The sequence below is a fragment of the Misgurnus anguillicaudatus genome, chromosome 19 (genome assembly GCF_027580225.2).
Source record: "Misgurnus anguillicaudatus chromosome 19, ASM2758022v2, whole genome shotgun sequence".
NCBI classification, from domain to species: domain Eukaryota; kingdom Metazoa; phylum Chordata; class Actinopteri; order Cypriniformes; family Cobitidae; genus Misgurnus; species Misgurnus anguillicaudatus.
This window is the reverse complement of record NC_073355.2, coordinates 42,168,199-42,182,823: the sequence shown is the minus strand read 5'-3', so window position 1 is coordinate 42,182,823 and position 14,625 is coordinate 42,168,199. Positions and strand designations below refer to the sequence as shown.

Genomic DNA, 14,625 nt, shown 5'->3' with positions numbered 1-14,625 from the left:
TTTATTCTTAAACAGTTTATAGTCGCAGTCTGGTTCTCTTCTGATGTCATCTGTTGGATGCTCTTTTTGTAACCTGTGCCTTCTGTTAGCTCTCTGTTTGGCTCTTTTTCATTGCATCTCTCTCTCTTTACTCTTTAAAAATATACCTTTTCTACAATATTTGATTTTCCTTTAACCTCCTAAGACCCGACCTTTGGTTTGCTTTTTTTTAGATTTCTTCCAGCTATTTGGGGATGGGAAGAATATTTTTCTTTGAACATGAAGCAGTGTAATTGTCCACGTTTGTGTACAACAGCTTATACAGAATTAAGTATGGATACACCAGGTCTGAGGAGGTTAAAGGCAGGCAAGGTGATTTAATCCAGAAACATTATAGTTATGCTGGTTTGAAGTCTTTTGTGCCTGATAACAATTACTATGTTAAGTTGTCTAAATGTACTTAAATATATGTAATATGGGGACAAATGCAATTTTTGCTTCTCCTCTGTCAGTATGTTTTTGCATACCTTTGCGCACCCTGTTTATGCAGACATCATACATCATTGGCATATTTACATGCACTGTGTAAACAGAGGGAGAATGGCAGACAACCAAACTTTCCTGCTGAACCGACAAGTGGCACTTGCACTGGAGCCACAAAGCGAAAGACATTTTTTGAAACGGCGACAACAAAAATCTTCTGGATTAGTGAAGAGCAAAACCTCAAATTTACATAGGTACTTGTAATGCAAAGTCCGATTCATTTTCGCGAACCAACTCTTTTCGTACAGTTCAGCTCATTGAACCGGTTCAAAAAGCTGATTCACCGGTTCCTGACCTCATCAAGAAATGACATCACTACGCATTTATTGTATCAATGAAACATTCAAATAAAGTCGTTTGTGTCAACACATTAAAAAATGTAAATGAAAATTTGTTTTTGTGAAGGCATAGCTGATTTATTGCTTTTTATTCACAAGTTAGTAATGTTTGTGGTCACAGTTTAAATCGTGGATCATAAATAAATACATAAATAGTAAATGCAAGATATAACTGACCAGTTTTGACAAGCCTACAACTTGAATAAGATTCCTAAAAGTCACTGATGCACAATTGCGGATGTGTAAGTATAAATAATAAATAAACTTGTATGTTAAACTTCCTTAAACAACTACAATATGATTTGCATGCACAATAAATCGTACCAAAACTAAAGCTTTTTAATAAAACAAGCATATCACGAAACTAATAAAACAAGACACTTTGCGCATCAGGCTCGTTCAAATCCTCTGAGATTCACACGCAGTGTCCACAAGTCATCTGTCAGAATCGTCAGCAATCCTCACCTCGGCAATCATCAACAAACTTTGTTTGGTTCTTTTTGAATCCGACGTGCTATTTCGGCTGTGCGACCTTGCGTCATCAACCCGGAACATGCCCAAAACTAAAGTTCCATTTGTGAACCGGCTCGACCGGTTACTTCCCAAAAACCGGTTCAAAAGAACGATTCGTTCAAGAACCCAACATCACTAATAGGTACTGCTTTTCCACAATGGAGACAGCTGCATGAAGGTTCTGAAAGGGTTTCTTTTGAACAGATAGTATCATTATATTTTGATGGATTTAGATAGTAATAAATTTTGTTGCTTGTGTAGTTTATGTAATTTTACTAATTAGCGTAACAATATTTATATGTTTTTAAAATGACAAGCAAACTAATTTATCTACACAATCAAAAGCTTGCTGCATCTTATTCCGATTTAAAGCAGTTGTTTGTGTTTTTAATCTAATGCATAACGTTTTTCTACTCGATATTAACAAGACTCCATAATATGAAAATTGACAATTATATGCTTATATATGCTAGTACATACATACATATTATCACTTATAATAGTATACATTCTGAGATTAAAGATTCAATAACTGCAACCCATTTTTGCATCATCATCACTACTTGGATACTTGGATAGACATAAATCAAACTAACCTTGGGTTACCAAAAAACAACAACCCTAAAACATAAGTAATTGCATAATTGTGATATTCATCATCAATATACATAAAGTTAATATTTAGGTCAAACTACTTCTACTTCTATATAAATTGTTTACACTATGTTTTGCTAAATTTACCATATTATTATTTTGAATAAATGGCTATCTACCATAACATATAATTTCTTAATTTGTTATATTTTCTCATGTGATCTTCTTAAATCCTTTGAAAAAAGACAAAAACAATGTTATTGTGATAAACTAGGAGATCAACACACTGTATTTTAAGGTATTGAATAATATTATATATTCATATATTCAGCAAACACTGGATATAAACACAGATTATAAAAGCATAACTTCATAAACATAAGTCTTTGATACTCACCCTCCTCTCTAATAGCACACAAAGTTAAGTTTCTCCATACAGTCTCTGTTCTCCCAGCGCTGAGTTTTCAGGTTTAGAGATCCACAGTAAGTGTATTTAACAGGACAGGCTGGCAGTTGGGCACTAAGGTCTCCCAGATCCTCACCACTCAACCAGAACCATGAGCCTGCCATGAACCGTAGACCTGTCCATACAGTTGATGTATTATCAATGGTTTGGTTGGCTTGGATGAGATGTAAATCTGTTGGCAGACTGGCCAGATCAGTGTGATGAGTCCTGCAGTATTGTAACGCGTCCTCCCAGCTCTTATTCTCTTTAACCACAATCAGTTCAGTGTCCCACGTGTAGCAATAGTATTCGTGTAAATCTGTACATTGTTTGTCTCTCAATTCGCCATATGTCACTGTAGCGCAGGGGTCACTGTTTGGTTGTCCTAATTCCCAGTTGATAAAAGTTCTATTGCTTCCATCACTCCACTGCCACTTGTTCGAGACCCGTTGCAAACCAATCCAGTTTTCTGTGTATGTTTTTGATGCTGTGATTTCCTCCTGGCTGTCAACACTTAACAAGTCTACATAGTAGCTTCTGCAGTGACTTTGAGCTTGTGTCCATGACTTGATATTACTAAAATGAATTTGTTGTCTTTTCAGAGCTGCTGTCAGCTCACAATGAGCTGAGAGGAGAAGAGCAAACACGACAATCTTCATCTCTTCAGTGAAGGGCGAGTCAGTAAACACTCTCCTAAAACACACTTTATATAGCCAAACTTTACATTTGTTAATCAATGATGTATGTAAATAAACACCTCAGAAAATCAATGGAAAAAAGCTCAGAAATAAAGTTTAATGAATAAAAGAAGAAGAATCTGTTTTTAGATGCTGCTTCTCAGCAACTTTCATTAAATGGTTTGTGTTGCAAAGTTGATATATTGTTTATATGCAAATTTAATTTTTGCATCTTGTTTCCTTGAGCTGAAATTCTTGTAGGTGTCCATTGCCTTAAAGGGATAGTTCAACTAAAAACGAAAATTCTTTCATAATTTTCTCATACTCATCTTGTTATTAATCTGTATTTCTTGTTTCTGATGAACACAAAAGAAGATTTTTTATAGCCTGAATCCTAATTTGCCTGCTTATACTATTCACTAAAATCACACCTACTTTTTTTCCTATGGGAAAGTGTAGGCATTTGCGTGCTTTGAAGAGATGAGACATGCATGATTTGCATGTGAGGGGGTTACCTGAGTTGACAGAGAATCTGTAAACAGGAAGAGATAGATTGGTCTAAATGCCAAAAATAAGTCAAGTTAAAAAAAATACTGGTAGATGATTGTTTGTGATTATATAATAGTGCTTTATTACAAGAAAATAGAAGAAATGTTAAAATCAGAGGTTTAATCAGATGGATTCGAGAGACACTGGTTAAACATTATCTGCTCCAGAGTCAAGTGTCTTTTATTCTCAAATAGTTTATAGTCGCAGTCTGGTTCTCTTCTGATGTCATCTGTTGGATGCTCTTTTGTAACCTGTGCCTTCTGTTAGCTCTCTGTTTGGCTCTTCTTCATTGCATCTCTCTCTCTTTACTCTGTAAAAATATACCTTTTCTACAATATTTGATTTTCCTTTAACCTCCTAAGACCCGACCTTTGGTTTGCCTTTTTTTTAAATTTCTTCCAACTATTTTGGGGTTAGTAAAAATAAAAATAAACATAATAACCAAATATTTTTCTTTGAAAATGAATCAGTGTAATTGTCCACGTTTGTGTACAGCTTCTAGTTATACAGAATTAAGTATGGATACACCAGGTCTTAGGAGGTTAAAGGCAGGCAAGGTGATTTTATCCAGAAACATTTTAGTTATGCTAGTTTAAAGTCTCTTGTGCCTGATAACAATTACTATGTTAAGTTGTCTAAATGTACTTAAATATATGTCATATGGGGACAAATGCAATTTTTGCTTCTCCTCTGTCAGCGTGTTTTTGCAAACCTTTGCACACCTTGTTTATGCAAACATCATACATTGTTAGGATATTTACATGCACTGTGTAAACAGGGAGAATGGCAGACAACCAAACTTTCCTGCTGAACTGATACAGTAGCACTTGCACTGGAGCCACAAAGCGAAATAAATTTTTTGAAACAGCACAACAAAAATCTTCTGGATTAGTAAAGAGCAAAACCCCAAATTTACATAGGTACTTGAAATGCAAAGTCTGATTCATTTCCGCGAACCGACTCTTTTCGCACAGTTCAGCTCATTGAACCAGTTCAAAAAGCTGATTCACCAGTTCCTGACGTCGTCAAGAAATGACATCACTACGCATTTATTGTATCGATGAAACATTCAAATAAAGTTGTTTGTGTTAACACATTAAAACATCTAAATAAAAAGTTGTTTTTGTAAAGGCATAGCTAGTTTATTGCCTTTTATTCACAAGTTATATTTGTGGTCACAGTTTCAATCGCGGATTATAAATATTAAATAAATAAATAAATAGTAAATGCAAGATATAACTGATCAGTTTTGACAAGCCTACAACTTGAATAAGATTCCTAAAAGTCACTGATGCACAATTGCGGATGTGTAAGTATAAATAATAAATAATCTTGTGTGTTAAACTCATTGGTCTTCCTTAAACCACTACAATATGATTTGCATGCACAATAAATCGTACTAAAACTAAAGCTTTTTAATAAAACAAGCATATCAAGAAGCAAATAAAACAAGACACTTTGTGCATCAGGCTCGTTAAAATCCTCTGTGATTCACACGCAGTGTCCGCAAGTCATCTGTCAGAATCGTCGGCAATCCTCGTCTCGGCAATCATCGACAAACTTTGTTCAGTTCTTTTTGAGTCCGACGTGACTATTTCGGCTGTGCGACCTTGCGTTATCAACCCGGAACATGCCCAAAACTAAAGTTCGATTTGTGAACCGGCTTAAAAGAACGATTCGTTCAAGAACCTAACATCACTAATAGATACTGCTTTTCCACAATGGAGACAGCTGCATGAAAGGGTCTGAAGAGGTCTCTTTTAACAGATAGTATCATTATATTTCGATGGATTTAGATCGTAATAAATTTAGTTTTTTATGTAATTTTACTAATTAGCGTAACAATATTTATATGTTTTTAAAATGACAAGCAAACTAATTTATCTACAGAACCAAAAGCTTGCTGCATCTCATTCCGATTTAAAGCAGTTGTTTGTGTTTTTAATCTAATGCATAACTTTTTTCTACTCTATATTAACAAGACTCCATAATATGAAAATTGACAATTATATGCTTATATATGCTAGTAAAGTGGTTTTCAAACTGGGGGCCGTTTTATGACATTTTATGAAATACATTAATTTATCATGAATTCTATGTAATGAAACCTAAAAAATAAGGCTACTACCCAAAAGCACTACTTTTTGTATAATTTAATGTTTTTTTTTTATTAAAATGTTGAGTTTTAGAACAGCTTTGTCATAAATTTACTTTGGGGGGCCGGCGAAGGAATGCACCGTACACAAGGGGGGCCGCACGCTGAAAAAGTTTGGGAACCACTGTGCTAGTACATACATACAGTACATATTATCACTTATAATAGTATACATTCTGAGTTTAAAGATTCAATAACTGCAACCCATTTTTTTTTGCATCATCATCACTACTTGGATACTTGGATAGACATAAATCAAACTAACCTTGGGTTACAAAAAAAAGTAATTGCATAATTGTGATTTTCATCATCAATATACATAAAGTTAATATTTAGGTCAAACTACTTCTACTTCTATATAAATGGTTCACACTATGTTTTGCTAATTTACACTATTATTATTTTGAATAAATAGCTATCTACCATAACATATAATTTCATAATTTGTCATGTTTTCTCATGTGATCTTCTTTAAGCCTTTAAAAAAAGACAAAAACAATGTTATTGTGATAAACTAGGAGATCAACACACTGTATTTTAAGGTATTGAATAACATTATATAATCATATATTCAGCAAACACTGGATATAAACACAGAGTATAAATGCATAACTTCATAAACATAACTATTTGATACTCACCCTTCTCTCTAATAGCACACAAAGTTAAGTTCCTCCATACAGTCTCTGTTCTCCCAGCGCTGAGTTTTCATGTTTAGAGATCCACAGTAAGTGTATTTAGCAGGACAGGCTGGCAGTTGGGCACTAAGATATCCCAGATCCTCACCACTCAACCAGAACCATGAGCCTGCCATGAACCGTAGACCCGTCCATACAGTTGATGTATTACCAATGGTTTGGTTGGCTTGAATGAGATGTAAATCTGTTGGCAGACTGGCCAGATCAGTGTGATGAGTCCTGCAGTATTGTAACGCGTCCTCCCAGCTCTTATTCTCTTTAACCACAATCAGTTCAGTGTCCCAATTGTAGCAGAAGTAATCGTGTGAATCTGTACATTTCTTGTCTCTCAATTGGTCATTTTTCACTGTAGCGCAGTCGTCATTGTGTGATTCTCCACCTGCCCAGTTGATAAAAGTTCTATTGCTTCCATCACTCCACTGCCACTTTTTTGAGATCCATTGCAGACCAATCCAGTTTTCTGAATTTGGGCTTAACGCGTTGATTTCCTCCTGGCTGTCAACACTTAACAAGTCTACATAGTAGCTTCTGCAGTGACTTTGAGCATCTGTCCATTTTGAGTTATTAATAAAATAAAGTTGTTGTCTTTTCAGAGCTGCTGTCAGCTCACAATGAGCTGAGAGGAGAAGAGCAAACACGACAATCTTCATCTCTTCTGTAAAGGTGAGTCAGTCAAGACAGTCCTAAAACACACTTCATATAGACATACGTTAAATTTGTTAGTCAATAATGTATGTAAATGAACACCTAAGAAAATCTTTGAAAAAAAGCTCAGAAATAAAGTTAAATAAATAAAAGGAGAATAATCTGTTTGTAGATGCTTCTGCTCAGCAACTTTCATTAAATGGTTTGTGTTGCAAAGTTGATATATTGTTTATATGCAAATTTCATTTTTGCATCTTGTTTCCTTAAGATGAAATTCTTGTAGGTGTCCATTGCCTTAAAGGGATAGTTCAACTAAAAATAAAAATGCTTACATAATTTTCTCATACTCATCTTGTTATTAATCTGTATTTCTTTTTTTTTTAGATGATTGTAAGCACACAGCTAACCATTGACTTAGAATAACAAATACGATGGAATTCAATGGGTACTGTCAAATGTGTAGCATCATTTATCAAAATATCGTCATCATTTATCACAATACTTATGTGTTTTTCCTTCTATGGAAGTCAATGGTTACAATCGATGTCTGCATCCCAATTTGCCTACTTATACTATGCCCTAAAAGCACACCTACTGTTTTTGTTATGGGAAATGTGTGCTTTGAAGAGATGAGACATACTTAATCTAATTTCAACTACTATTTATTCCTAATTTGTGTGAATTGGGGATTTGTGGCAAGTGTCCTGTGAGTGTTTGTAAGTGTTTTTACTGTGATTTGCAAGTGAGGGGGTTACCCGAGCTGACAGAGAATCTGTTAACAGTAAGAGATAGATTGGTCTAAATGCTAAAAATAAGTCAAGGGTTTTTTTAAAAAAACAATACTTGTAAATTATTGTTTGTGATTAATAATAGTGCTTTATTACAAGTAATTAGAAGTAATGTTAAAAACAATCAGAGCTTTAATCAGATGGATTTCCAGCATTGAGAGTAAACATTATCTGCTTAAATAACATAAGAGTCAAGTGTCTTTAATTCTCAGTTTGTAGTCGCAGTCTGGTTCTCTTCTGATGTCATATTTTTCCTTTTAAAGGCAGTGTAGTTGATTTGATCCAAAAAAATAGTTTTAGTTATGCTGGTTAAAAGTCTCCTGTGCCTGATAACAATCACAGTGTTAAGTTGTCTAAATGTATTTAAATATATGTTGCAGGCACCATACGTCATTATTGCATTTACATCCGCTGTGTAAACAGAGGGAGAATGGCAAACAACCAAACTTTCCTGCTGACAAGTGACACTTGCACTGAAACAACATAGCATAAGACTTTTTTTTACGGTGACGACAAAAAACGTATGGCTTAGTAAATTGTAGAAACCTGAATTTACATAGGTATTGCTTTTCCACAATAGAGACATATGGGGAAGGCAAAGGATCTGAAAGTATTTCTTTTGGACTAATAATATAATATTAAAGGCAGGATAGGCAGGATCTCTCTCGCGACCATTGCACCACCCCTGTTGCTACAGGATCTGCCCACACATGCGCACACCCGATTGATTTGAACGTGCACGAGGCACTCTAGGAAGAGCAAAAGTACGGCAGAGAAAGAGCATTCAGAACTCACAGTACCTGCATATGCAGTCAGCGAAGACGAACAAGGCCAAAAAAAGGAACAAACGAAGAAATCAAACGGCTTTTCCTAGAGTTGACGATGCGGTAGCGGTATTGTCTCCGGAGTGTAACGTTAGTCTTAATCAGGGTCAACAATGCTTTCATCACGGAAACTCTTCCACGCAAAACACTGTATATGTTATGAATCTTCCACAAAATTCACCTTCATCACAGTGTAACTGATGGTAATGAAAAAAACTTGTATCAATGTAACCTGTTTTAGCTTTGTCTTATACAAAGGACTAGCTCGTTTGTTACAGAATCAAACAAAATATATTTTAAACTGTACCAGTATTGATATGCTAGCTTAATAGTGAGTACTAAAAGCCATCCTATTTGTTTATATTCATAGTGATAAAGTTAGGTGTATTATTACATGTGATTGTGACATGATGTTACTACATGCTCCTTCCTCTCCGCAGAGCCGGTCGGCGTCGCGCGTTCATGTGTTTTGGGGGCGTGGGTTTAGAAGAAAATCAGAAGGGAGGGGTGGAGTAAATGGAAATAATTAGTTGTGTTTAAAACAGTCATGAGAGGTCTTATTATACTCTCTTTTTCAGAGTACTTACATTTTACTTATGTATTGGTATATAAAGACAGTTTAAACACATTTGGAAAAAAGTGTTTTAGACTTTTTTGACCTTAAACCTGCCTACTCTGCATTTAACAGACCTCCATAAAATGCTAATTATGTAAGGAATAATTGATGACGGGCCATTGAATTATAAGAAAATAATGCACACCCAAGGTTGTGCCGTTACACCGCGGGTGTGCATTATTTTCTAATAATTCAAAGGACTGGAGTCAAATTTCCGCTTATACCACGGTTACCACAAACATTGCTTTGTGCCTATTTTTAGGGCATTTGAAAAGTTAGGTGTGCGGTTATCAAAAAATTATGCATAGCCATGGAACATTTCTCAACCAATCAGAAAACAGCATTCAACAGACCCGTGGTATAAATGCTAATATCCACACATACATGTATATACACATATTACCACTTATAATATAATAGTATACATTCTCAGTTAAGGCATTTAATAACTGCAAACCATTTTATGCATCATCACTACTTAGATTACAAACACAGACATAAATTATACATCATCATACAGAAAGTATATATTCAGGTCAAATATTACCCATAAGCACTACTTTTATATAAATTGTTCATACTATGCTTTGTAAATTTACCATATTATTATTTTAAATAAATAGCTACCTAGACATAACTTATTTCATTTGTCATCGTTTTGCAGGTGATCTTCTTAATGCTTTTGAAAAAAAAGACAAAAAACTACATGTTAGTAGAGGTATTGTACAAGAATTTCCATATTGAATAGCATTATGTAATCATTTATGTAGCAAAAGCTGAATATCCACACAGAGTATAAAAGCATTATGTTGAATATTTGATACTTGCCCTTCTCTCTAATAGCAGACAAAGTTAAGTTCCTCCATACAGTTTCTGTTCTCCCAGCTCTGAGTTGTCATGTTTAGAGATCCACAGTAAGTGTAATTGGCAGGACAGACTGGCAGCTGGGCACTAAGATATCCCAGATCCTTACCACTTAACCAGAACCATGAGCCTGCCAGGAACCGTAGACCTGTCCACACACTTGATGTATTAGCAACGGTTTGTTTGGCTTGGATTAAATGTAAATTTGTTGGCAAACTGGCCAGATCAGTGTGATGAGTCCTGCAGTATTGTAACGCGTCCTCCCAGCTCTTATTCTCTTTAACAACAATCAGTTCAGTGTCCCACTTGTAGCAGAAGTAAGGGTGTGACTCCGAACATTTCCTGTCATTCAAATAGCCCTTGTTCACCATAGCACAAATGTTTTTGACTTTTTCGTTTGGTTGACCATCTGCCCAGATATTAAAACTGCTATCGCCTCCATCACTCCACTGCCAGTTGTTTGTAGGCATCAGTCGCAAACCAACCCAGCTGTATGAGTTTGAACTTTGTAACGCTGTAATTTCCTCCTGGCTGTCAACACTGGACAGATCTACATAGTAGCCTCTGCAGTGACTTCGAGCTTGTGTCCATGTCGTGGCATTACTAAAATAAAAGTGTTGTCTTCTCAGAGCTGTTGTCAGCTCAGAATGAGCTGAGAGGAGAAGAGCAAACACGACAATCTTCATCTCTTCTGTGAAAGGTGAGTCAGTCAGCGCTGTCTTAAAACACACTTTATATAGGCAAACTTTACATTTGTTAGCAATGTATGCAATGTATGCAAATTATTACATAAGAAAATCAATGGAAAAAGCTCAGAAACAAAGTTTAATGAATAAAAGAAGCCAGAACTCATCATCATCTGTTTTAAGATGCTTTTACTCAGCAACTTTCATTAAATGGTTTGTGTTGCAAAGTTGATATATTGTTTATATGCAAATGTCATTTTTGCATCTCGTTTCCTCAAGCTGAAATTCTTGTAGGTGTCCTGTCTTAGAGGACCAGTGTCATGCAAAGTTTATCTCCAACTTGCCTCAGCACACCTTGCTAGTAAGCTTAGTAAGACCTTAATTAGCTGCTTAATGTGTGTTTGATTAGGGTTGCAGGTAAACCCCTGCCTTAAAGGGATAGTTCACCCAAAAATTAAATTTTTATAATTTTCCCTTTTTTTCTCTTGTCTGGTTAAAACCAGACCATTCTCAGTAGTAACTGAGTTATGGTCTGACAAAGCTTCATGGACAAATAATTTACAAAGGGGCGTCACCAACGGACGTCTCTCAAATGCCTCTGTGTCCAATTGGATAGACCTAAAACCAATCACAGCGATGAAGGAGATGACGCATGCAGAGCTATATCAGACTTTTGTCGGATCCAGTCGGTAAGACAAGCGATAACATCTTTTTTTTTATATGAAGGCTCTTTGCTCGGGTTTCAACAAAAAGGAAACGTTTAAATCGTTTAATAAAGACGCGATTCGAGTGATGTTCCACAGCGGCATCCATCTTTGTAATGTACAAAATCTGCTTCACCGTTGATGTGCTCATCATTGTGTAAAGCTCGACCCAACGTTTCTGATTGGTGCTGCGATTTCTCTGCATTAGAAATGGGCTTGAATGGCCTCTTTGCCAGACTCAGGCGCGGAGCTATGGGCTCGCCCATATTGACAGCTGGCCCGCCCAATCAGAAATTAAAAAAATATATACTACTCTGTATAGTTAGACATGGATACTACTTTATGTGGTGTATTTTATCTATAGCATGTTATGTTAAAAACAGTAAAATTATAAGTAAGCCTGATAACTATTTAAAAACTACTTTAAAGCAGTATGAATGTTGCGTTACAGTATGGTTCTAATGAGAAAAATATTCTTGTCAGTCATATATCTTGTCAGTCATTACTATCCTCACTAACAAGTGAAACTGTCAGAAAATGAAGTGAAAGCATAAATAAACCCATTATTCCTTTCGTGTTCACGTCTGATATGCACGCTCCTCGTCTCCACTCTTCACAAATAGGCTACCCGCTTGTTCTTGTGCTCATCAAAAAGTGAATTAAATGTTTATATATTTGTCATTTCGTTTAATCTCAGAGTCTAGCAATTCCCTTTTTCGTTCTTTATTTAGTAAGTTAACTTAAATATGTGAGAACGAAAATATATTTTTATTGATTTGCATGAAGAGAATATGATGTTAGAAGCTTCATTTTAAGCAACTTTAATAGGCTATTTAAAAAAGTATTAGGTTTTTTGTGTTCATTTATATTTCTTGTCACTGTGTGCAGGTTCTTTTTTTTGTAGGCTATGACAGCCCAATAACTTTTGTTTACCAAAAAGGCTTAATTAATGTCACGTTGCATTACGATTTAAAGTATCAATAATGTCAAAAATGTGACGTGCAGTTCGGGTGTGTGTGTGTGTGTATGCTGTTTAAATTAGTGTTCTCACCAATACGCTTGTGATTCATGAAGTTTTGACAAATATTATAGACTTGTTATAGTTTCTTATTCAAAAGTGACACCCATAGATTCAGGCCCCACCCCAACTTAATCCATGCCCACCCATATGTCACGTTCTGCATCCGCCACTGGCCAGATTACTTGCAAAGCAAATCTAAATTTGCCGGAAGTTGTCTGGGTTTTCCAGGCTAATGTTTCTCATGTTGTTGTAAATCTGAATGAATTAATTTTTTTCTGATGAACACAACAAAAGATATTTTGATAAATGATGGTAAGCACACAGCTGATTGTAGCCATTGACTTCTATAGTAGCAAAAACAAATACGATGGGATTCAATAAGTACCGTCAACTGTGTGCTTACCATCATTTATAAAATATCTTATTCTGTGTTCATCAGAAATAAATAACTTCATACAGATTTAGATCAAAACATAAGGATGAGAAAACTGTGACAGATTTTTAATTTTTGGATGAACTATCCCTTTAAAGAAACTAGCTCAGATGTCATTTATTTTCAATAAACAATTGGGCCTTAAATGATTAAACACTTTTAAATAATGAGCTGCTGATATGAGACCAAATATGGAACAATAAGAGGTTGAACCACAGCTAGTGATGGTCTATGGTTTGGAAAACCCTACCAATGTGTCGTTGGTGCTGTTCCTTCCAGTGCCCTGCATAAGCCTCCCAGTCTCTTGCTATTAGAGGAAGATTGGACAGGGCTTTATGCAAAGAAGGCTGGTCACAACCCACTCTGTAACAATTAGATAACAGCATTCCTGTTCCAGCGGGACAGAGTGAATGATGCAAAAGCCAGATCTTCCTCAGTGAGGTTTTAAGTGGAATTTGCATAAATTGAATAACTCCAAAAGGACTTACTGCATATAGACGTCTCTGGGGTGACTTCAAGAGACTACATGATTACAAAGATGACATATTGGGCTCTGCCAAGAAATAAAGTCACTAGAACGTAATCAATAAATATGAATAGTAATACTTTCAAAATTCCTGATTTGTCTTCATGGTGTTTCCAGGAATATTTTTCCATGAATTTGTTTGCTCGGTAGTGAAGAGCATGGACACAAGTAATGTAGGACGAAAGTAACAAAGTGATTTTCTCAGAGCCCTGACTACATTTGCATTCCAAACTATGACAACATCTTCAGCACGCATCTCTTGACGGAGCTGTAAAATATTGTACCTTGTAATTTGATAGTCGTTTACCTCAGTTAAAATTACAAGTTGTGAATTGGGATGCAATTTAAGTGTTTGTAAGTTCATCAGGGTGTTTTTAGTGTGAGGTGCAGGTGAGGGGGTTACCTGAGTGGTCAGAGAATCTGATAACATAACAGGAAGAGATTGATTGATCTAAATGCTAAACATAGGATCAAGGCTATGGTTAAGGCTTTATCAAATAACAATACTGGTAGACGATTGTTTGTGATTAATATAATAGTGCTTTATTACTTGAACTTTCCAAAAGTAAAGATGAATAAATCTTAACAGCAAATTTGAAAACAATCAATGAAAGCTTTAATCAGATGTATTTGAGAGACAATGGTTAAATAAAAGAATAATAAAAATAAGTATTTGCTTAATTGTGATATTTATCATAAATATACAGAAAGTTTAAATTCCGGTCAAATATTACATATTTATATACTTCTATATAAATTTACCATATTATTATTATTATGAATAAATAGCTATTTGTCATTTTTTCCCATGTGATCTTCTTAAAGCCTTTGAAAAAAGCCAAAAAAACGAGATGTTATTATGATATAATAGAAGATTAACATACTGTATTTTAAGGTATTGAATAACATTATACACTGAATATCCACACAGAGTAATGCCTGACTTCATAAACATAACTATTTGATACTCACCCTCCTCTCTAATAGCACACAAAGTTAAGTTCTTCCATACAGTCTCTGTTCTCCC

General features: G+C 35.2%; 2 long non-coding RNA genes across 2 annotated transcripts in view; one reads left to right on the top strand and one right to left on the bottom strand.

The window, feature by feature from the left end:
- LOC141351102 (uncharacterized) overlaps positions 1-3,112 on the top strand; it is a 34,563-nt gene extending 31,451 nt beyond the window's left edge. Inside the window, exon 3 of the long non-coding RNA XR_012359300.1 lies at positions 3,015-3,112. This is a non-coding gene — a long non-coding RNA (uncharacterized lncRNA). The remainder of the gene's footprint in view (positions 1-3,014) is intronic.
- The window catches only part of LOC141351159 (uncharacterized), a 346,935-nt gene that overhangs the window by 254,105 nt on the left and 78,205 nt on the right, over positions 1-14,625 (bottom strand). The gene's annotated exons all lie outside the window — the stretch shown is intronic.